The following is a 23,534-nucleotide window of genomic DNA, read 5'->3' on the forward strand; positions in this document are numbered from 1 at the left end:
GGAGTCCAGGACAGGGAGTTCTACTGCTGGGCCAACCAAAGCTCTGACCCGATCCCAGTTAGAGCTTTTTCACCAAGGCAAGCAGGAGAGCCCTACTTGTGACTGTCTGTCCCCGTACCAGGCACTTTGTGAGATGGTGGGCTGGCGCATGAACCTGAGGTCCCATCGTACTCACCCAGGGCATGTCAGAGCACTACCCATTCTTGTAATCCGTGCGCACCAAATGAGCTCTCATTGGAACTTCCAGGGCACCTAGGAATTCTGAAAACTGTTTCAAATGAAGGAAATACATTTTGTTAATTTATTGTAAGTACAAAATATCAACAATGACGATGGCATAGCACATTTTGCACCACCCATGGGTGCATGGTTCATATTGCAGGCATCATTTAACACACCGCTATTTATAATTTTTCACAGCCCTAAAATATATACAGACATTTAAATGTATATACAACATGCTTAAATTCGATTTTTAAAAGTCCACGCATGCCAAGAAGCAGATTACTATTGTTTCAGTCCCCCAGCTCTCTCGCATTCTTTTCTGTCCTTATGTCACTGTCTAACATATATGAGATAGTCCCTATTTGTGCACTGAAACAATGGAAAGTAATTATTAATTTTATTTATTGTGTGGTTTGTGTTTACTACATGACAGCTCTATCAGTTTGTCTCACGAGGATGTGAAGGTAATGAGCAGATACATTTCATTGGTGTGGAATCAAGGGTGTCTGTTTTCTAAAAAAAAAAAAGAAGAATGATTTACAAGGCATGCTGTCACTAAAATAAAATGCACAACTCCTTTTCCTAATTTTGACCCCAATTATATAATCTTTTAGAAAACGAAAAATATCTAAGGCACTATTACAGCTATAGAGAGCTCAGACATGGGTGCCCACCATACATGAGATGTTGTGCCAATGGATGACGAATGCGCCTCATACCAAGTCAAGATGTTTCCATGGTAAATTGGGGCTGGCTGAAAGAAAAAGTTTCTGTCTTGAAAATAAGGTCTCTATGGTGACAATCACAAATGCTTCTCACTCGGAGATATTCTAATTACTAGAAGGATAGTCTTGATATTCATTAACATTGCATGAAGTAGTGATCCACTCACCACCACACATTCCAGACAAGAAAAGTAACTGTGCTTGGTGAACTAATGAAAAATTCGATTCCGTTTGGCAAATGATATTGTTGAAAGTCTTTAGGTTAAAGGAGGAATGATAATTACATTTTTCTATGGTTTGGGGACTGTTACAAATACCTCATAAGGTCCGTTTTTCTTTGTGTACTGCTGGCTGCACTTAGTAAAACATTAGGTACTAAACACAGGACATAAGACTAGCCGATGGGTTTGTAAATGTTAATATTTACTTCTCATGCCCTCAAAAGAAATTTTACATACGCAATTGCCTTTGACATCTACCGCCTTCTAAATTGCAAGCGAAAAGTACAAATCAAACATTCACCCCTAGACACAGATCTGGGTTTAATCCATCGTTTTTTTGCTCATCACACTATCCCTGTTTGGACCCAGCCATGTGCGAATCAATCTCAACCCTGCTCCCCATGGAAACAGTCCAGCAAAAACTGTCAGGCCAGGTCTTCCCTGGAGTAGAAACAAGAATCCTGGGACTGGTTTCGGGGTATCACCCCTCATCAGCCAGGCTAGACTGAATCACAGTGAGCACAGGACCCACGTCTGGGCATACTCTTCCCACTTTGGGCAAGAAAAGTAAAAAGAACAAATGATGGATGGAACGCTGAACAAATCAAATATTCACCCCCGTCACAGATCTGGGTTTAATCCTTCATTTTGTTGCCAATCATCCAACCCCAGTGTGGACCCAGCCATGTAAAAATCAGTCTTGACCATGCTTCCCATGGTAACAACCTTGTCCAAACTGCCAAACCACATCCTCCCTGGACCAGAAACAAGCAGCCTGGGACCAGTTTTGGGGTATCACCACTCATCAGCCAGCCTCGCCTGAATCCAGTGGTACAGTGAGCACGAGACTCAAGTCCGGGCACACCCTTCCTTATAAATCACTTCACCTTTTTAACTAAATAATATTCAATAAAGTGAATACTGATGTGGTGAAATATTTCCAGTATCCAGTCAGGTTCAATTTGAATATCACTGGGTCAGGTAACCTAAGAAGACTTTTGTGTAGTTGGATCAGCACTAAGCCATATACCTTGTTCTTTTTGTATATTGAAGTTAGAGAATCACAGATCATAAAATAGTGGTCTGATTGAAAAAATTGTGAGTACAAGACCCTGAGGCAATGCTTGGTGAAACTAGGTGAACATCAAAATAAGTAAAAAAGCAGCATTGTGTATCAACTAAATGTACATCACCAAAAGTTGAGTCATGGATTACATCAGCTGCTGATGCTGTTGCTCCCAATAAGGATATTCACATATGAGGAAAGCTACCTACCGTCCCTTGGTTCTCTGAGAAGCTCAGAGTTTTAAGACAGCCTGTAGACTCCAAGAAAGGGTTTGGCGTAAAATCTAAAATCCATGACCTACAGGAGAAACATCTTTTCAAGACTCTTGTTCAAGCTAATGAAGCTGCTTCCAAAGAAGAGAAATCACTCGCTAAAGAAATAGAGTCTGCCAAACCCTCTTGAGAGCTCTTTAATGTGATCAATTTGACCTCCAGCCCCCACCACTGCCAGCAGATGGCCCTCAAGAATTTTGTAATAGGCTAGCAAGCTTTATTCAGACCAAAATGTTAATTATCTACTAAGAGCTGGATTTACGTAACACAGACTCTGATATTTCAGTGTGTGAGAATATACCGCTTTAGAGTCCAAAGAACCAGTTGTTAATTAGATAGGGGGACTTTCGAGTTTCTGTTGCCTGTGAGCAAATTGAGGCTTATCTCCTCTCTCCCTTTGAACAATGCCCTCCTAAAGTCCTGCAGTTAGTTACCAAGATGGCCTCTCCTAAGTTATCAACTACTATTAATAAACCCATTAGTTCTGGTATCTACCTTGAGTTGTTGAAAAGAGCAGCATCTTCTTAAAAACCTAACCTGGATCCTATAGATCTGAAGAACTACAGGTCCATCTCTCTTCTGCCTACACCATCTAAAATCTTGGAGAAGCACCTCAATTGAACTCAATGAACTGCTTGATTCCTCTCAATTTTATTTCATAGCCAATCATGGGACTAAAACTGCTCCGACCTCAGCTATTGATAATACCCAATTGTTGGTTGATGAAGGGCAGCCTCCTACATTGATCCTATTGGATCTCTCCGTAGCCTTTGATGCAATTTCTTCTCCTTTGTTAGCAGACAAGCTGCAGAGCCTGAACATCTCTGGGTCAGCATGAGATCTGTTAGCCTCTTTTTTGAAGGATATGTCCCAGACGGTTGACATGATTCAGTTCAATCCTGATCCCATTCTTATGGCTTGCGATGTACCTCAAGACTCTTCACTGAGCCCGACTTTGTTTAATATTGACGTATCCCTGGTGGCTAAATTGATACAGTCTTTTGGATTCCAGGCCCTATCCTACGCAGATGACACACAAATTATTGTGTCCCTCACCAAGGACATCGAGGCCACAGCTGCTAACTTTAAGAATTGCATGCACGCAATATCGACTTGTATGGGTACCAATTACCCCAGACTGAATGGGGACAATACTGAGGTCTTTTTGGCAACCAGCCCTCCATCTGGAATAATTCCTGGTGGCCAGAAAGACTTGGGATTTTCCCTATGCCGGCAGACTCCACCAAACCCTTGGTGTACTAGTGGATATGAAGTTATCATTTGACCTCAAGGTTAACCATACTGTAGGCACTAGTTTCTGGACTATCAGGACCTTGGGGAAGGTGTTCCCTTTTTTCTCTCTGGAAGCCCGCAAGCAGGTAGTTCCGGCCTTGATTTCTCCTACAACTTAGATCTCTTAGACTACAGCAATGCCCTTTATTTTGGGGATCAGCAAATCACTAACTGCTAAACTTCAGTTAGTTCAAAATGCAGCCAAGAGAATGATACTTGAAATACTATCAGACTCAGCGGGAATCTCCAAATTGCACTTGCTACCAGTTAACAAGCACATCACCTTTAAGGCCTTATCTATTGTTGGTAGGGCAGTTCTAAATATTGGTCCTAGAGGGCTGAGTGAGTTGTTCCAGAGATTCAGTTCTACCGCACATCTTCGCTCAGCTAGCTAAAATCTTGTAGTTGTGCCTATATTTTTAAATACCTGGTGGGGTGTAGGGCTATTTCCATGGCTGCAGCAAAAATCTGGAATTCACTCCCATGCGACATCAGTGATCTGCAGGAACATAACAGTTTTCAGAAAGCATGGAAGACTTTGCTCTTCATTCTTTAGTTCCTGGGCAGTCTTCTTCATAAGATCTATTCCTTCTGGTCTTTCTTTCTCTCTTGAGCTTGTCCTGCTTTAGCACCTTGATGCCTCTTCTGGTATTTGTGCGCTCTATAAATTTCCGTCATTTCATTTCAAGGGTAGTTCTTTCAACTACATGCAAAGAAACCAAGAACACAATAAAGGATAAGTGATTACAGAGTAATATCCCACCCAGCAGAATATATTTTCAGACAGTACATGTACACTGTTCTCACTGTACACTGGCAGCAGTTCACATATATGTTAGACACCCCTACAGAACGGAGAACAACTGATTACAAACTACAAATGCAAACACAATATGCAACTGCCAATACAAAGGCACATTATTCTCCAACAGCAAGAACTATGCTTACTGAAGGCCATGATTACATTAATCAATGCAGCACACTTTGTGGAACATATATCCAAAATGTTGAAAGACTATAAAGATCATGAGAAAATATTAATGCAAAAACTTCAAACCCAGCCCTGCAGCCAACCACTACACTCAGGGAATTAAAACACCTGTAAGTGGGCGTGATGCATTTACTACTGCATTTCAAAAATTGAAATAAATCACACAGACCAACACACAGACCAAAAAAAGAAGTTGCTGTCTATAACCTATTGGGGTATTGGTGTCATTTACAAAGCAGAGGTATGGTGGAAATTGTGGATAAACTTGCCATTGCTCAGAACTCTAAAACAGTGATCGAAATACACTTCTGTTTTTGTGTATTTTAGTTCACACAAATAGATCTTGGTGGGGGATTAAGATAAAAATTTTATTTATAGAACAAATACTATAGGTCACTCGAATTGCCCAGTGGAATTGTGGCTTAATTGATTCAAACCAATTCTACCATTCAAGGATTCAAAGTGATTCCAAAAATGATTTCTGAGCACACCAGCAACGAAGGCAAATATGATGCCAATGCACTCTTTAGTAATATGTTCCTCCATCTATGTGCTACCTCATATGTCCTTTGATATTTGGACTGGTGTTCTTTGAAATAGTTTATTTGATGTAACTCAGAAGTCAGATTTAAAGCAACTTGAGCTTTGATTACTCACATATGACCTAACCTGACTGCTATCTCAGTTACAAAGGTTGAGAAAAACAACACAAACACACAGTATTGTATGCAAGTGATTGAACATCACTGCTACTTCCTTGCGCCAGACTGGCACAAACAGCTAAGTGCCTGCACAAAAATTCACTTTTAATCATGTGTGAATCCCTGTAGGATACCTACACCCACTTTTGTATATCTAAGCAACACCCTTTTTCATTATAGGAATTTTGCCCTTGAAACTGTTGGTGTTCAGAGCAATGGTGGTTAAAAAGTTAATTCTAGCTGCAGGTGCCTCACATGGTTGAGTAGTTTTTCCAGTCTTAAAATTATCCTTTGTATTCTGATACTTGCAGTTATAATTTCCGCAGCAAAAGTACAGGCCACTGAGCCCAAATATGCAAAGAAAACTTTAGGGCTAAGGGCTAGATAATTTCTAGTTGCGAGATGCTGGTTGCAAAGTGTGACCAAGCTATTTTTGCTGAGTGGTAAAGATTTTTAATATTCGATCTATGTACCATTAGGTTGATTCTTAAAAATCTGAAGTGTAGTGGGCCTGGATCCAACCAACCTCATGAATATTAATGAGTTAATTGTGACTCACTACGACGGAATCCCATTGCAGGTATGGTAGCCTAATGGGGTCAGCAGACTACTATGTCTATTATCACATTTCAAAAAAAGTTTTTTAAATGCATCAAGTTTCTCCTACAGGAATCCAGGCTACATTCAAAAACAAAAATATACTTTTTGGTTTGTTTGAGTATTTGAATTGGACCTATGGACCGGCTATTTACTTCCAAAATATCTTTTTTTTAACATTCACAAAGGAGAAGGAGGTCATCCAGGGACCTTTTGCTAATGTGGTACGACGTCAACGAATGCAACAGTAATTTTTCAATGGTTTACAACTACTATTTCCAGAAATGCAAAATCCATTGTGGCTACACATGCAAAGCAATAACAAAAGTGAACTGAGGATTTCCGTGTTGGAAGTTGTACTAACACGAGAGGGGATTGACAATAAAAAACATTTATAGCAAAGAGAAATCTATTTGGATTAAAAGACTGGCTACTTTAATTCCCAAAGGACTAAATGATCAAATGGAGTTTAGTTTTTCTTTATGATCACATGGTTACATAGATTTACTGGACTTTTCACAACGTAGTTAGTATCATTATTTCTGTCCATCAGAACCTTGTTTAATATGTGTTTATTTCACTTTACTCACATTTGTTACATACACGGGTCGTTTTTCTTCTCACTTTTTTTTACATTTGTTACACTTACAGGTTGTTTCAATGACCTTTTAACTCTACAGTCACATTAACCAACGCACAGTCCACATCTAAGATTTCACTTGATTTCCTTTTATTATAATTTCACCATCCAGCATTAACTTTATGTGAAGTCCACATCAGGGATGTGTTCGAAATTGGTTCATTTATAGTTGCATACACCCAGAACGATACGTTTTAGGGATGAATGCACTTTGATGTATTCCTTTCTTTCAGACCTCTTAATAATGGCTCAGTTTTTTCAGTTTATTACCAGTTGACTCCAACAAATTCATATTTATGAGCACCAGCAGGGCTGTTATTGACGCCTCTTAACAATGTGCCAACATACACGGCTTGAACTTTCCATAGAATCTGCTGGTTTCATGCACTAAGGAGGATTTTTGTTCCACATGTATCTACGATCCCTCTAAAATCCACTTGTATATGCACACACGAAAATGTGCCAATTTAATATGCATGCATGATTCATTATTCAACAAAATTCTTTTCATGCACATACGGTTATGCTCCGTCTGCCAGCTGTTTTGATCATAAGCACGTTGTTCACCTTAGGGCTTTGTATGAGGATATTTTATGTCACAGTGTACATGCGCACACAGGTATATTCCATTTGCCAGCGGTTTTGATTATGAGCACTTTGTGAAGCGCCACAGTTTTACTTCAATCCTTTAGCTCCTTACAAGAGTATTTTTATGTCAAGGTTCTTCACGAGTGGTTTTGAGCATACATTCACTAACCAGTGACCCATGCTTGAAGTGTAGATTTTCAACTTTGTCATTTTGCCATCCCACATAATAGAAGGAGGCGCTATCCGATAAGATCTTTGATGGGTTTAAATATGACTTTGGCTGCTTTTTCAATATGGTTTGGCACTATAGGAATGTCTACCATTGTTATGCATCTTGCACCTTACTTTACATTAATGTATGCTGCATTTGAAGTAATAGATTTAGGGGGTGGGGGGGTAACAAATAAAAGATGCCAGAGGGCCGGACAATTAATTTAGAACAGACTCTAGCCATTTCATTCATGGTTTTACCCAGCACATATGCACTTTATGTTTCAAAATAAGACATCATCGTAAATCTCTGCTTGCTAGCTTTTTTAGGATGTCAAAATGCATCTTATACTAAATAGAAGCCAATTATTCAGTATGTACGCACAGTCCACTTTAGACTATAAGGGTCCTAATAATAGCCCCTACCCTACAGATGCACAGAGATTCTATACGTATTGTCTCTTTAAACTCTAATGGCCTCCATAATATAATCAAAGACCGTGCTATCAATGAATTGGTCAGAGGCCATGCTCCCGATATTGTATTGACTCAGGAGACACACTATATGGATTAAAAAGGAACCATGATACAGAATGTTTAGGCAGTGGGCAGGTGATCCATATTTCTCATCAGCGAATGCCGCCCGTAAGGGGATAGCAATTTTTGTTTGTAAATTATTTCCATTTCAGATGATCTCATCCCAGATAGATGAAGAAGGTAGACGGGGTCTGATTAGCAGACTGATTAATAGTAATAGATTAACCATAGCTACTATTTACTCACCAATAGAGGATAATCCTTCCCCAATCTTACATCTCTACAATGAATTAATATTTTTTTTATTTTTTATTTTTTATTCTACAATGAATTATTACTCATCCCTGGAGCAATGGTATTGGTTTGAAGGCAGAAAGTTAGGGGGAGACAATGCCAAGGAGGCCACATCTAACAAACTCAAAATAAATTTGCACTACCCTCACAAAATATCCGCCTCACTACCTCACCAAAAATATTTATTGACAGCTCAGACTCTATGATCATAAAGGCTTCATGTTTCCATTATTTATACCCTATCTAACTTCTGACAGAGTCATTACTAATGTCTTCCCCTGACAGCTTCTTTGCCTCTGCGCTTGCATGGGTAATACAGCATGGGCACAGAGGCAAAGGAAGTTCCTCATTTGTATAGGGCAAACCCCATGCAAATGAGTGAATGCCTCCTGAAGGAAGTGCTGGTGCTTCAAGTGCTATATGTATTACTGAAAAGGACTCACAAGCATATGTGCCCCCTTCTGTAAAACCAAAATTCCACGGGGGCGCGCAAAGCAGGCGCAAAACACCTATTGTGCCCCCAGGGCACTTACTGTAATTTAACCCCAGGAGTGCTCCTGACTCCTAGAGTATAGGGGTAAATCAGGAATACTACAATAGTGAGTCTCACAGCTACTGATAGTAAATTCTATGTGAGTCGGATTCTCTCATTCAGTTTGCAACTACATTTCCAAATGGAGCAGGTCATCAGTGATGTGCAAGATGGTCGTATATGTGATATATCATGACTTCATGTCCGATTGGATTGCACAAAAGGCCAGGGGCCCCATTTATCAATGAAAATATAAAAGTACAGGCTGTGATTTAGTGTTCCACCTGATCATCCTAAGATATTTGAATGTTTATGATACTCAACAACACTCCTAGTAGTACACTTGAAATGCTACACCAAATACAGTTTTACAGGTGTACTACTGGGAATGCATTGTACCAATGTATGTGATCTCCGGTGCGAAATTCTGCATAGTGTAGAATTAAGCAAAAGGCGATTAGAACCTCCAGAGCAAATACAATTTTGTTTTTGTTTTTAAATCAATCAGTAAATATTTTTTCCTCATAAGAAAAAGGTCTTTCCATGCACCTAATGATAATCTGGAATGATCCGTTCCCTTTCCCCTCTGAAAGAGGAGTTACTGCTACCCTTAGCTGGAGTAAATCCCAAACTTCTTCTATAATGAAAAGGGGTCAGATCGGAGTTTGGGAATGCTCACAAATGTACATATCTGGCAAACCATATCTTGGAAGGCCTACTTTCCACCCCTTGAGTGAGGTTTACTTCTGTTGAATTCCCAGCACTCATGGCGGAGAAATCTGCAAAAGTAAATGTATTTGCACTTGTCAGGAATCCATCAGTGAATTCCTAGGACGTATTATTGGCTTGAAATCTATCTGTATGTCTGATAATACCTTTGTGGCTAGACCCTTATGTTTTGCAGTACAGTTCAGTAGGTTAGCTGCAATATAACTCTAAATGATTTTACCAAGGAAGGAAGGGACTCTCACTCGTTTGACCTTCCTTTTCCTCCATTATTGTATGCAATCTGTTTTGATATTTATATGATCCTGTCCTTTACTTATGAAAATACATACAATGTGAACAATACTGTGGTTGGGCTGTTTTGAATCATTACCAAATCCTCAATCCACCTTAATCTCCAAGAAGCTCAATTGCTGTGTAATATCTCATTGAAACATTGTAACAAGTGGATGAGTATAGTCTTGATAAACTGGCAACTGATTTAGCTAAATATGAAAGAAAAGGTTCCACACATGGCTTTGTTTGTAGAAGGCCTTAATACAACTTCAGCTGTACAGAGTCTCCGAATCAAAAGGCCTTCAATCACATAGTAGGAGATAAGTAAATTTTTGGTCATCATGGCACTTGTCAGTGTACAGTTTATGGTATCAAAGTATTAATCATGCTGAAATCGAGGTAACATTAAAAACTAAACCACTACAACAGAACACATGTATGTGAATTAACACAAAAAGCAGAACTGAGAAACCAGATTGGAGAAAACCAAATCATGGAAAACCAATTTTAAGGGAAGACAATTGTTAAGAAGCGCCAATAAACCAAACATTAAATCAAGCATTTTAATGGAAAGATAATTTTGAATAAAAATCAATAATTAAATTAAATGTGTGTGGAGTTTAGAGGTAGTGAGAATTTTTGGGATTCAGCAATGGGTGATGCTTAGTGGTGATGAGGGATTTTTAGGGGTCAGAGATGGGTGGAGTTCAGGAGTAAGAAGGAGTTTTAAGGGTTCAGCAATGGGTGGAGTTTAGGGGTGGTGAGGCTTTTATAGGGATCAGGAATGAGTGTAGTTTATGGGTGGTGAGGGGTCTTTAGGGTTCATGGATAAGTAGAGTTAAGTGGTGGCGAGGGCTTTTAGGGTTTAAGTATGCATTGAGTGTTGAGGTGTTTTATGGTTTATGATTGGATGGAGTATAGGTATGGTAAGGGTTTTTAGGGTTCAGTGATGGGTAGAATTTAGAGGTGGTTGACGGTTCAGAGAGTTCAGTAATAGGTGGAGTTTAGAGGTGTGGAAGGGTTTTATGGGCCAGGGATGTGTGGAGTTTATGCGCAGAAAGAGCTTTAGTGTTTAGAAATGGAAGTTTATAGTGGTGATGGGTTCTAAGGATTCAGGAATGGATGAATTTTTTATGTACTCAGGGCTTTCAGAATTCATAGATGGGTGCAGTTTAGGGATGAGAGGGTTTTTTAGAGGTCAAGGATGGGAGGTTTTCAGGGGCGGTGAGGGCTTTTTTAAGGTTCAGGGACGAGTGTATTTAGGGTTGGTGAGGGGATTTAAGAGTTCATGGATGGGTGGCATTTAGGCATAGAAACGGGTTTTTACGATTAAGGAATGGATGAAGTTTAAGGGTATTGAGGGGTTTTAGGCTCAGAGGTGGGATGGGGTTTAGGGGTAGAAAGGGCTTTTAGGGTTCATGGATGAGATGGTTTTGGTGTGGTAAGGGATTTTGAGGGTTTTGGAATGTGTGGATTGATGGCGTTAGAATTGGTTTCAGGGTTCCAGAAAAAACGGAGTTTAGGTTTTAGGGATTGATGCTGTTTAGTTGTGGTAAGAGGTTTTTAGGAACAGGGCTGGATTATATTAAGTGCTGTGAGGCGGTCAGAGATTAATTGTGTTTAGGGGTGGCGGGCACTACAGAATTAATTGTTTCATAATATATAAGAAATACCTCAAATAATTTCCCCTAAAATAAACCACCTAAATAATTACCTGTGACAAAAACATTTCTGAAAGTAAGATCTGCAACTATTGAATTTACACCTTAACAATAAGGATGCAGAATCCCAATTTGAAAAAAGGCATTGTATAAATTAGTTTCTAGAAAACTATTCATCCTGCAAATTTCCATTTAGCAGTTTTGGGGAAATGTTTTCTCAGTAATGGTATTCCATAAAATCGTTTTTCTATGAAATCACATACTCCCCAAAATCATATTGTGTTAATGTAGGCAAAAGTCATACCAGCACAAAAATCAGAGCATGACACCACCACAACAAAATACCACACAATAAATATGCACATACATTTTTGTGACACAGTGCCACCTCCAGCATCCCTTATTCATAATACATTGATAAAATGTGTTTGATCAATCACTGCCTTAACTTAACACCAAGTACATGAAATGGCACCAGTGAAAAATGTTTTGTGATCTGGCCCTGTATCATATAAAGTGAGCACAGAGAGAACACATTTTAAGACCCAGCTTGTGCCACAATTGTGGGTTGACTGGTTCCTTGAATAGTTGTAGAGCTGGCACAGCATTATTTTACCACCTGCAACAGTGGAATATGGTTGCATGTCACTGTAACTTTAAATACATTCACTGTTTTTGGCTGGAAATAAAGCTGTATTTGTTGACATATCTAAAGCAAACAACAGAACATAACACATTACAATGCACAAAGCTATATAATAACATAATTAAAATGTAACAGATAACTACATAATGCAAAAAATACAAAACAGAACACATCAGCGACCACAGTGCAAAAATATCACATTGCCATAATGCATCACAAAAACACAGCAGCACAAATAAGCGTCACAACACATTACCGCCACATCAAAATGCCACACAACAAATGTACACAAGCAACTTGTCACACAGTACCACCTCTAGATAACTGTTTTGGGAATAGGTGCTTGCATCAAGCAGTGCCTTAACTGACCACATCACCTTTAGTTGCCCAGGCTGAATTTCATAGTTTGAATCCACTACCACCACACAATTCCAGATAAGCACATGAAGGTTCCAGAGGCAGGGAATAGGTCTTGGGCCGAGTGGGTCCCATGATGACTGTGTGACTATAGGGCTCACTTAACTCCGGAGATCCCTATGGGACACTCTAGACATCCACTGAATAAGTGGACCCACTTCCAAGAAAGGTTATTACGGTAGTGTACTGTGTGTAAATGTATGTGTGTTCCTTGTGTATGGCATTAAGGAGTCATCTATAGTCTCATACATTCTGATTTAATTTCCTGTTACCCACAGCTCTGTATCAAAATATTGATTTCCTGGTCTGGCACAGGGATTTATGGGATTCAGTATATATATAGTTTGCCTTTCTGCTAAACTGTTGTGCTCATTGCCTGAGGCCTCTACCAAGCGCCCCCAATTCAAACAACTGCCCTCTACCCTAGCAACTGTTGTGCTCATTGCCTGAGGCCTCTACCAAGCGCCCCCAATTCAAACAACTGCCCTCTACCCTAGCAGCTAATCATGAGCTGCTCCAGTCAGGGCTAGATGGTTTTGCTTTCCCCTCCTCTGGTGTGTCATTCTGGGTCAAGTGCAGGAAAATGGATGTGAAAGAGTCCACGGGTGATGGACATGTGGAGTGGAGTCTGTTGCATCATGGATGTGGTGGGCTATCCGCCATGCCAGAGAGATGTAGATCAGTGATCCACATGGATCATAAGTTTCAGAATACTTTCAGACAGGTGTTCCTAGTGATTCAAATCCTAGGATCACAGGAACAATAGGAAGTCCATTCTAAGGACACTCAGGTTTCATTAGGGGTGTCAGCCTTCCACATAGCATGTTCTTCTCGCCTAGGATAGCTGTACCACAAGTGACTGGACCTCTACATGCTCCTTCATTTATGTTGTTGATTTTGGCTTATATGTTGCTTTTCTGCTTGATAATGTCTTTCCTGTTGGCTGAGACATGCTGGGCTTTCTATTCCTGATAAATGCTACTATTGTGCTGCTCTCTGTGGAACTGGTTCACAGAAGTTTATCGAAACATCAGACGTATGCCTTAAAAGACAGAAGGTGTGCATGCATTGATTGTACAATCTCTGAATATGAGTGTGTTTGACATATACATGATGTACACAGAGAACAGGTCGATATTCTGTACACTGTAATCTCACTGGATTTAAAAGGGGACTTGACTAGACGTATTTTGAGTAATAGCAGTGCCATTGTGAAGAACTCTAGCTTTCCTCTAAAAATGAAACATTTTGGATATTTACTTGTATTCATCTATACATTTCCTCACTTAGCAGTGCATCTAATTTACATCTAAATCATTCTGGTTTATGTAATGTTGACACAGTGCAAAAGTGCACCCATCAGTCAAGTTTGTGCATGATTATTGTATGCATTTCATACACTGGACAGTGGACAGACCTAAGATTGGGAATATGAGTTTATACCACCCATTATTCTTACCATGCCTTCCTGAAATAAAAAATGCATCCTTTATGTACGAACAGCAAGAGAGCATACATGAACAGTCAAGGCATGCAGTTGGTGGCCCTGTGTTTTAGGTACTCTCCCTACCCCTGTGAGAGCAGTTAAACATCTTGGAGTTACTATCAATGAAAAACTGTCATATCACAACCAGGCAAATGCGGTCAAATCTTCTGCCTTTTACACACTTCGGCTTGTAAAAAATGTTGTACCTTTCATTCCCGCCAACTTACAGAAACCATTAGTTATGTCAATTATTCTCTCTAAGATTGACTATTGTAATGGTCTTTATCTAAACACCCATCAAGATGTCTTAAATAATCTCCAATCTCTGCAAAACGCAGCAGCACAGCTGCTTCTCAACATTCACAAATATCAATCTGTTTCCAAATTTCTCAGGAAGATCCACTGGCTCGCTATTAGGCAGAGGGTACGTTTCAAGGCACTTTGCATTGTTTTTAAAGCTCTGCACAACCACGGCCCCTTGTATCTTCAAAAGAGGATTACACACCTGCCAGATCTCCTTGTTCAGCCTCTGCACTGCGTGTTGTGGTGCCCAACTTCTGATGGTCCACCTGGGGTGGCAGAGGTTTTGTCTGTAATATGGCCAAACTTTGGAATGATCTTCCTCTCGCCATCAAAGCTCAGCCAAATCTCTTGGCCTTTAGGAAATCTCAAAACACTTGGCTGTTTTCCACCATCTAATCTTTCTGCTTTCCCGCCACTATTCTTTCTGTTCTTCCCCTGCAGCTCTGCCATCACCAAGGAGGCTCCTGGCACTTGTGTGCTCTACAAAATATTTTGACATAACATACCATCCAGTTAACAAATTGTACCGTGCACTGAAATAGTACAACATCACTTTTTTTCTTGCAATACAAGGCGTCTTTCCCAAGAGGAATCATAAAGATGGCAATGACCAACTTATTGGAAGCAAATGACATCATCAATAACCAACAATCAGGATTTTACCCTTACAAGACATGACATTTGTCTTAATGGACATGTCAGAAAATATTGTCAATTTTGATCTTCCTAGAATTATCAGCTAATGGAAAGTGGTGATATACAAAATTCTTAAATGAAATTTATGTGTGAGTGAACAAGAGTAAAGGCCATGATATGCAACTAGTTTGAATGATCCTGTTAAACAAATGCCTGCACAGAAACATTTTGAACTGGATCCTGATCATCATTGGTAACCAGTGGCAATTTCACAATATGGTGTTAATATGATCAAAGTTATCCATATTTGGTAGACAAGCTGGCCACTGAATGAAGTACTGCTTTGAGTTGAGTGATAATGGAGTGAGGATAAGTTGCAAGGATAGCACTACGAAATTACCATAATCTAGTTTAGATACAATGAGTACATATTCTACTGTTTTTCAGTGGGTCGTTCTGCATCCAGTCTCTAAAGGTATTTTAGTACTTCCATAGCAAAGAAGAAAAGCTTTGCAGTAGGTCATATTCATTTCTAAATGTTTCATTTCCAATTACAAATGCATTTTTCTATTTATATTTGTAATGTCCTTTTGTAAGGAATATCAGCAAACTTATTGTGCTTTACAATAATATACTTTGATGTTGTAAGAAATTGGGTCACTGGTTCACTGGATTGTGAGCCCCGGCTATGTAGTAACCACAATCCTTGTCAGGACAAGGCACAATCAAACCCCAAATTTAACCCCTGTTCACCCCCTTGGTAGGTTGGCACAGAGCTCTCAAACAGAGGCAATGTGCAAAGTATTTTTGCAACACTTCAAACAGTAAAACAATGAAAACACCACACAAAAGTATCTCACACCGGGTTAGAAATATAGAGCAAAATCTAATAAATAAAAGACGACCAAAACGACAGTAGAACTGGAAATATGATTTTTTAAAGAATAAAGTTAAAAATAGCACCTAAAAGCTTAAAGCGCCAACCACGGCTATCTGGCCATTCTGGAACGAGTCAAAGTCAAAAGTTCAGGCAGACAGCGATGGAGTGCAGGTTGGACACAGTCCCAGATTAGCCCTCTGTTTTGTTTTGTTCCAAGAGTCTCGGATTAGCCCTCTGTTTTGTTTTGTTCCAAGTGTCCCGTTCACTTTGGAGAGGCCACGAGAAGCAAGGAGTGTATTACGGGAGGCTGTTGGTGTGCAAAGAGCAGGCTGGGCGTCATGGACGGGTGAGCTGGTGCTTCCTGTTGACAGTCCCCTGTGGGCAGCCGCTGCTGCTGTTCAAAGAGATGGGCTAGTGGCAGCTCGTGTAGATTTGTGGTGCAAGCATCGCATTCTCGGTGCAAACTGGACCATTTGCAGTTCTGAAGAGCCAAAAAGCTTGATTTAAAGAGATCATAAGCCACACTAAGGGTCCAGGACCTGAGAGGTGCCACTTGGGGGTCAGGATCTTGCTGTAGCTGGATCCAGGAGCTGCTGGGTAGCTTATAATATCCCTGAGGCTAAGATCAGGAGGCTAGGAGACTAGCCTTTGAGTCACTCTGTGGCCCAAGTTCAAGATGAAGTTGCCGGTCCAGTTCTTCTTCTCCAGGCAAGAGAGCACCAGGCAGCAGGTCAGCACAGCAGGGCAGCAGTTACTTCAGAGCAGCAGTCCAGCAGAGTGGCAGTCCTTGTAGCAGCACAACAGTCCTTCTTCTTGGCAGAGTATCGACAGGTCCAGAATTGTACTGAAGTGGTGGTATCTGAGGTCCAGTATTTATATCCAATTGTGCCTTTGAAGTGGGGAAGAGGCTTCTAGCGGCATGCCTTTGAAGTGCACAGATGCCCTGCCTTCCAAGCTGTGGCTCCAGACTCACTAAAGAGGGTATGCAGCCCTTTGTGTGGAGACAGGACACAGCCTATTTAAGTGTAAGTGGGTCCGGGCCCAGCTTCTCCCTCTTATCCTACCAGTGATGGCCCTCCCAGTCACACCTAAGCTCCCCATTTGGTTTGGGTGGCATCTTGGAGGAATGCACATAACCCAACTGTCAGCTACGCCCATTCATGTGACCATAGGTAGACTACAGGCATTAAATGGCTAAGCAGGAAAATTCCAACTTTCCAAAATTGACATTTTTAAAAATCTAATTTAAAATCTGACCAGCATAAGTTAGGATTTTAAATACCATTTCCAGAGCCATCAATCAAGAAACGGTTACCCATTCCCATTGGGAAATTATACTTATAAAATGTAATAGGAGAATGGCTTTTCGGGATGGCCCATAGTCAGTACTGCAACTAATAATGTCTGCTTTGCATACCTTGGGTCACTGGAAAACGGACACTAAGCAAATGATATAGCCTTTGGAAATACTCTGATTTTTGCCCCTTTTGTCTGAGTCTGTTCGGCATGCCATGTGTTTTATTCCCATAGGGCACTGAGTCAAAGATGTGGTCTTTGAGCATTGCCTGTGTGTTTGCTACTGCCCTTTGAGCCATCAGTGGTGAGGTCAGAGGAACCAGAGTTGTCATCTGGTCTTCATCTAGAGAAGAGAGGATATCATCTTATATCTCCCTGTGTGATCAGATGTCCCCATCCCACCCAATGTCGAACAGTGTGAGAATACACATACTGTGTGGTAGTTTGGGATCTTTATGTTTCTGGATGTTACTGGGGTACAATACCTAAAATATGACTTGGTGGCAGGTCAGTGTCAATGGATATGTACTTTGCTTCTTTGGAAAGGGGTCGATTATCACATACTTCTACAGACCTAGCGTATTAGAATATAAAAGCCACCTCAGTTGCATACTTGCATACGTTTCCAGGGTTGAAGTTGGTTTTATTTCTGGAAAGAGGTGTTATGAGGAGCACAGTGTTAGGGATAATCAAATAGCAAAGGAAACTTTTGAGCTGAGTAAAGGGAAGAGATCTGTGCACTGTTGCTAAGAAACTTAATTTCAGTCACTTTGCTATAAAAACATTAAACATGCATTGCTTTGTTGCCTTTTTGACTTGTATGGCATAAATGACTTTGTAAGTATTTTTCATGCCTTATGGTGTGCCCTCGTATGAATCTTGCACCATGTTTTCCCTTTATAATAGATTTATCTCTGCCTGAATTCTCATTTCTGAATAGTTCCTGTTAATTCATATAGCTTCAGGTCAAACTATTAGGTGGGCATTTTAATTTCATGTTTCACTATTGAAAGGGTGCTCACAGATCTAGTGTCTTAGTAATTGTTGGGTGTGAGGTGGCCAGGAAATGTCGTCGGACTACACTTATTTTGAAATAGGTGCAGAATAAATAAATGTGCAATGCGATGCTATTTGGTTAATACTTCTCAAACATCTCGCACAACGATGGTTATTGTATATTGAAGTACAAGTTGAAGCATGTCGGCACAAATCTGCAAAGTAGGATCCATGAAACCAATGTTAGACCTGGTTTGGTCACAGAGATATCAGACAATGCAACATATGGTTCAATTTGCACCTTATAAGTACAAATAAATTGCAATATAAAAAGCAAAATCATACTTAATTTCTCTTTTTTGTTAACTAAACTTTTTTTTGTCATGTTGTCAGCAAAAATAGAACTAAAGTTAGTATTTTGATTTGTCAATAGATAAATGCTTGCTTGGCTGTCATGTATGCCAACAAACCATATCCATGAAGACGATGGTACTCAGAAAATAAATTAACACCAATTAAGAACTGGCAAAACTGTAAAACCATCTGGGTCAGGTATTGCTTTTAAGTTGTTACAAATACATTTACAAAGATAACACTTCTGCCTATGGTTCAAGGTCTGGACACATTTCAGGTATTCTATAGGTGTCCACTACACTATATTAAGGATTGCCACCCTTAAACATTAAATTCCTATCCTGCATATATCTAGATATTAGCTTCCATTGGATGGTGCCCAGTTACAAGGCGGGGTCTAAATCTCTCTTTTATCGTCTTAGTCATAGGTGCACAATTATTAGAGTAAAAATAGTGCAACTGAATGCAGCAACTAAAGTTGTTCGCTGTTGAGTAGTTTCTATGTGCCATTTTTTGGGGTTGAGGTAGGTTTTATGCAGGGACAAACTTTGGAGTAAAATAAATGGGGCATTCTTGGACAACCTAGAGACGCAACTCAATTTTAGCTTCCAGTCTCCTTCCTCCAGCTCCCTGCCAAAATCAGTAGGGCCATTTTCCCTTAAATCTTCAAAATCACACTTGGACTCCTCAATCCATGCAGGGTTGTAGTTACTTTGCTCTCCTCGAGCATGAACCGGAAGTTTAGTATGCAATATATCGGAGGTTCCTGTACTCACTGTCCTGAGATCCTTCTGAGCTCCCTTGTAATTTTCCTAGAAATTAAAAGTTGTTCAGACTGTATATCGTAATTCTGTACAAAGTCACAGAAGAGGCTAAGGGATTTCACCATGTAGAAATTACCCAACATTTGAGAAGCCTTTTCATACAAGTGTGTCAGCTGATTGGCTCCAACAACTGGTACATACATGGACAACCCCCTTTGTGGTTCTCTCTCAGTAAAAAGTGTTTCCTTATGGAGACTTTTTATACAGGAAAGGATGTCACATGTATTGTAAGTCCTCTATTGTTCGTTCTGTGGAAATTACCTGCTGCTGTCAGCACCCTTTTAAGACAATGTTTGATTTATTGATCTGAGGTCAGATTTCAAGGCATAGCTACCTTTAATTTTTCCCGATTAGAATTCAACAGCTATGGCAGCATCATAAACATGTTTGTGAGACGAACATTTTGGAAGGAGAAGTCAAGATGCCAAGACGTGTCAGGTTATAAACTCAGGATCTGGAATTCCCCTAACCAATTCCTGGAAAACAGCTTCCCACTTTCAATTAGATAAGTCTTTTAATGGCCCAACTCTTCCGACAACACCTCTTCTCTGCATAACTCCCCAGATATTGGAGCTGTCAAGACACTACAAATCCTCATGGGAAATATTGTGATGATGCACTGGCACACCAATAAACCCTTGTGCTATCTGTGTAAAAATAAACGTTTGAGTTGCTCTGACACATACATGCATTCAGTAATAAGTTCTGATGAAAGTTAAACAAGATGGGTGAGTGAGAAAACTTTACCTGTACTCTTAATAAATTGATATGGGATAAAAAAATTAGACAATTCGTAAGCATACCTTCTCTGAAATTAGTTGATCACCTTCTGGTACAAGTCATCTGGCAGGATTCTAGATAATAGCAAACAGATCCAAAAATGTTAAGGCATTATGCTGTCGAAGTACTTTTTTGTATGGATGCAAGATTAACACTGTAAAGTTTAGTTTGAAATGTCTACATCTTTCCATTATGTGCTTTGAATACACCACTGGTAGTCTTGTTTTGTTGGATCTTATATTTTTTGGGGTTAGATTTAAGTACTGCTTGCCAGATGTGATTTGTAATAATCTATAGTTTATATTCTCTCTGGAAGTAGTGAAAAATAACTTGTCCGTGATTTCAACAATATTATCAATAGTAAATTCACTACTGCTGCGAAAGAGGAGCACACTTGTGGGTCGGAAATTGATAGCATTAGCGGAAATTAAACGTATTAAAAGTAAGAAAAAAATGAGTTAGTAAGTGCAGGTACAACTTTCAAAATCAGTGATTTCAAGTGACATGTTGCATATAGGTAATGTCCTACTGTTATTGCAAGTAGTCAAAAACACCTGAAACCTACTAAAGGCCTCATTACGAGTTCGGCAGCCCATCGGACAGTCAATCCCATGGTGGAGGTGTGGTGGCGGTCAGGGACTGCTGCACCAGTGGTCTGCCCGCTGTATTGCGAATATGGCAGTTGGACCTCCAAAGATCCCTGCAACCGCTAGGGATTCGTGATCCCTGGTGGTGGTGTGGAGGTTTAGGGAAGCAATATGCTTGGTGGTGCCGCTGCAGAGTGTTTCCCACTGCCAACCTGTTTATGGCAGTGAGCCCGCCATGAAAATGTTGGTGGTGGGGAAACAAACCTATTGCCCCTGTGCATGGGGATGCAAGCAGAGGGGCAAATGCTGTGCCTCCTCTGTGGTGCATGTACCCCCTTTCCTGCATGGCATGTATAAGAAAACGGTGCCTTTCTTATAAGCACCGCTGTGTGGCTGCCTCGACGCCCACCCGCCAGACCACGCTAAAACTTGTAATGTGGCAGGCAAGCGGTGGTCGGTTTTGGCGGTGTGGGAGTGGGGCAGTGGCGTGGTGGCCTGCTCCTACACCAGCAAATTCGTAATCAGGTCATTAGTGTGGCAGTCAGCTAAGGGTGGTCAATGTACATAGGTTTCACTCTCTTATGGCTTGTTTCCTAGTGATTCTAGTAATTTCTTTAATAGAAATCACACACATATTCACTAGTAGGAATCAACACATTATACTAGTGTTTTAAACTTTGACATTTTGGCCGTGTTTAGCTTTCTGCTGTCTTTGGAAAATAAAAGTATACGCTTTGTTTCTCCTCAAGTTGGAAATATATGAGAAGTGGCATATTAAAAGTCATTTGAAGAATATCCTGATTTCGTCCACAAACACAGTCAACATAAAGCATCAGTAATCGCTTTACAATTATTGAAGAGTGATTCACTTAACCTAAGAGAATTCCAAGAGAAAATAAAGACCAACACCACTGGTCCTGGGCAGTTCCTTGTGCTTCTTGTGAACATTGTAAAAATTATTAATTTTGTTCCTCGGATACATTTTGTGGCAGGCTGTAATATGAGAAGCGATTTTCTCTGAATATTAGTGTTTTCGTATTTTTGCAGAACATTCGAGAAGTACAGTGACTTTTTGGAAGTACCTTCTGAAGTTTTATAACAGTTATGCACGTTGCGGAGCCTTCCACACCTATTCATTCGGCAGTAATTCCTCAAGTAATGAGGAATTTAGTCACACAGGGTGGAATTCCCTGTAGAGTCTGAATTTGGCATTGTGCCCAGGCCTGTTACACACATCTCCTGAATGTCAGAGCACACCAAAAAGAAGAAAGGGCTGGACGGAAGTAGAAGGCAGCTAATTCTAGATGAAAATAGACTAATGGAGCCAAAATGTGTGCAAAAAAGAGTAAAATGATGAATCAGATTTGAAAAAAAGAGCACAGCAAATGTGGACTCTACTAGGTGTGGGACAGATGCATGTTTAAAGTCAAATGTATTCACTGACTTGGAATGCCGTATTCTATCGGAGCAAGAACCGCGGAGGGCACAATTGAGCTGTCGTGCGTTTTTCTTAAAACGCCGAAGGAATTTCAAACTGGAGCTGATTAACATTCAACGCCCCTTGTCTGCAGATAGTACAAGACAAACAGCATGAGGCAGCCAGGACACACGGAGATGCGCGGGGGAACACCCTTTCTCCTTTAATGGAAAGGTTTCACTTTTGGACTAAAAAATATGATTAGACGATTGCACCGATTTACTTAGGGCATAAACCATCACACATGATGTTCCAAATAAGCAACCATAGCGCCAGTCATTGAGATTGAAATGAAAATGGTCGTGTATGAAAATGTTCAATATTTAATCTATTCCAGAGTTGCAAAGGAAGTACAAAAATATGGACATTTAATTAGGAAGTCAAGACGACTTCGTGCTTGTTTTACTTTAACAGCGGGGAATTTTGAGGCATAGAAACGGCCTGGCGAGGTAAGGCAGTAGCTCTGCATTCATTTGTTTTACTTTCTGGAACGTTCACTTTCTCTTTCACAACTAATGCCAAGAACTTTTCTGTCCAAGTCTGTACAGATTTTAAACGTGTTTTTATGGTGACAGAGAGAAACATTACATTTAACGTTGGTGGTTCTCCTTATTCTTTGCACAGTTTGATGTTCTTGCAGAAGGCATTTTACAGAGGCGGGATATTCCTCGCGTTCTCATCTCTATGAACCCCGTGACTAATCCTAACATTGTGAGCCCACGTGGGAAAAGCGACAATTTGTCACTCTGTGGTGTGGGGAAAATCAGAGCTTCTGTGTTTAGCTTTCCCATAGAGTCGAGTGTGAGATTTCTACAATAGACTGGTGTAAGGCATTCACATTGAAACATTTGTCGAATTTCAGGCGCACAGGACTTGTCATGATAGTATACATTTTTGGCAGGCGCCCAGTTATCTTTTTTCGTCGAATGATTGTTTTTCAGTATAATGAAGTCACATTTCCAGGGATTGATGGGAAGGCTAATTACAGACAGAAGAGTCATGACAAACAAACGGTGCTGGTTAGAACTGCAACAAAAGGCTTATCCCGCTGGAAATTTAGTCATGGAGTTGGTGCCAAAGTTGTCTCATTTGTCTGCACAGTTTTCTTTTCATTATTGTTTGGTATTTCACGGGGTATTTGAAATATCAAGAGATTTAGAAGAAGAATGTTTGGTTTAAAAAACTTGTTTTATAGAAGATCCCTTGTTTGTGTGAATAACCAATGAACCAAGATTAGACATACTCGAATAAGGCGAAAACTCAGGCCCTTCATTTAGATAGGAGTGCTGATTCAGTC

The 23,534-nt window shown here is 40.2% G+C and overlaps 1 protein-coding gene across 1 annotated transcript in view; it reads left to right on the forward strand.

The window, feature by feature from the left end:
- Nucleotides 1-23,534, forward strand: part of ANGPT1 (angiopoietin 1) — a 966,748-nt gene that overhangs the window by 120,258 nt on the left and 822,956 nt on the right. The window lies entirely within an intron of this gene.

This window comes from Triturus cristatus, chromosome 5_1, assembly GCF_964204655.1.
Source record: "Triturus cristatus chromosome 5_1, aTriCri1.1, whole genome shotgun sequence".
Classification (NCBI taxonomy): Eukaryota; Metazoa; Chordata; class Amphibia; order Caudata; family Salamandridae; genus Triturus; species Triturus cristatus.